Source organism: Muntiacus reevesi, chromosome 2 (genome assembly GCF_963930625.1).
Source record: "Muntiacus reevesi chromosome 2, mMunRee1.1, whole genome shotgun sequence".
Taxonomy (NCBI): Eukaryota; Metazoa; Chordata; class Mammalia; order Artiodactyla; family Cervidae; genus Muntiacus; species Muntiacus reevesi.
Window position 1 is genome coordinate 239,150,982 of NC_089250.1, and position 2,304 is coordinate 239,153,285.

Consider the following 2,304-nt stretch of genomic DNA (forward strand, 5'->3'; position numbering starts at 1 on the left):
GCCAGGCTCACAGAGGCAGTGAGAGCAGAGACCCCGGGGAAAGGCCAGGGTGGCTGGAACGCTGTGGAAGAGGAGGAAGCGAGGCGTGGTTGTAGCCGCAAGCGAGGGCCAGATCCTACAAGGGCTCAGAGATCAGGACAAAGGTATTACTATAAAAGCAAGGAGCAAACGAGGAAGCGAGCGAGCCGAGTTACCTTTTTAAAAGCTTGGAGACCCATTCTGGCTGCTGTGCAGGAAGAGACGGGTCCCGGAGAGATGGCCTTTGGGAACCAGAAGACTTGTTAGGCAGCCACTGCGATCATGCAGGGAGAGACAGAGATACCTAAACCAGCAGTGGGGATGAAAGAAGTGCAGGGAGCAGAGGACGCGGTGACCACGGATGGTGGGAGAGGGAGAGAGGTGCAGGTCCAGATGACACGCAGGTTTGTGGCCTCTGGAGAAACAGGTTTGGGCCAAGATGCTGTCATCTCACCTGGCTAGTGGCTCCTTCACCTTTTCCCTGCGCGCCTTGTGCAAATTTCCCTGGGCCCGCTGGGTGCAGTTTCCCACTTGGCTTTTGTCACTGAATTTCCACACTGCTCCAAGATCTCACGATCGCTGCTCATGCTTAGGGCATAAGAATGTGCTGTAGGACTGCTCCCCATTTACATAACCATCTGCCCCTGGCTGGTGACTGAGCCTGTTTCTAATCCTGACAGTAACCAGGACCATGGTCCTTCCTGAGGCTTCCTGGCAGCTTGGACTTGGAGCCTGTGAGCCAGCCCCATGGTGGGGTGCCAGTGAGCCGGGGGGAGCATTTTGGAGTTTGGAAGCCTTTTTAATTTTATAACTCTCTCGTAGTTTTACTGAGTGCGTTTTGTTTGGTTACATAAATAATATGTAAAAGATTCAGATGATCCAGAACAGAACATAAGGTCCCTTCACTATAACCTCCCTACCCAGCTCTCAGGGCCTCCCTGCGAGTCACTATCACCAACAGGCGGCTTCCTTCCAGTCCCCTTAAAGCACTTTCACACTCTTACACACACCTTTTATGTATGTTGGACCTTATTATACATTCTGTTCGGTAAACTTCCCTTTATTATTTTGTCTGAGAGAGATCTAACTACTGTTTCTTTTTTTAAACAACTGCACAGTTTTGATAATATAGTGGTATTATATTTTATTGAATATTTTATCTATTTACTCACCTTCTCTGAGGGTTTGGCTGTTTACTAATTTTCTCAGGAATGCTGCCGTGAATGTCATTAGGCTTACATTCGGGCTTACAGGCAAGGATTTCTGTCAAACATTCCTGGAAATGGAATTGCTGGATCAAAGGGCTCATACACTTAAAATTTTGAGAGCTACCTATAAATTATTTTTCCCAAAGCTGCCTTTTTCTTAAAAAAAAAAAAAAAAATTCCTTCAGTTACAAAAAGTAATTCGTGCTCTTGCAAAAAAAATGTAAAGAATACAAACAAGACCAGAAAAGAAATGTTAACACACTCATAATTCCAGCATCCTGTAATGACAGCTGCTAACATAGAATCTATTTATCTAACTCTTTTTTTAGTACTTATATGTACATATGGATTTTTAATGAAAATGTATTTATAAAGTGTAGTCTTTTTAGAAACCTGCTTTTTGCCATTAACTGTATCTGACAAAAATCTTTTTGAGTCATTAAATGGTAACATTCTAGGTTGTTAATGTGGTTTAGGGACAAGAGGAGGAAGGCTTATGTGAAAGGAGGGACGCTAAGAAGAATTTTTTTTAAAGACTATGCTAAATAGTTGATAACCCAAGTGCAGGATGTGTTCACCTGAACTATTTATGTAGAAGAATCATTCTACACCCCTGGTTCTTGGATGTATTTGAGAAGCTGGTGAAGCCATCTTCCTCCCAGCATGTGTATGATCACACAATTTGAATATATTTCTAGGGGTTCGTGTCCCTTCTTTCCCCAGTGGGGAAAAAATCCATTATCTACATCATCATTTTAAATGGTTGCGCTAACTGCCTCAGTGTGGCTAGGGCACAGTCATGTAACCATAGGGTATTAAGAATATGACTCTTGAGTCAGGCTGCTGCTGCTGCTAAATCATTTCAGTCGTGTCCGACTCTGTGCGACCCCACAGACGGCAGCCCACCAGGCTCCGCCGTCCCTGGGATTCTCCAGGCAAGAACACTGGAGTGGGTTGCCATTTCCTTCTCCAATGCGTGAAAGTGAAAAGTGAAAGTGAAGTCGCTCAGTCGTGTCCGACTCTTAGCGACCCCATGGACTGCGGCCTACCAGGCTCCTCTGTCCATGGGATTTTCCAG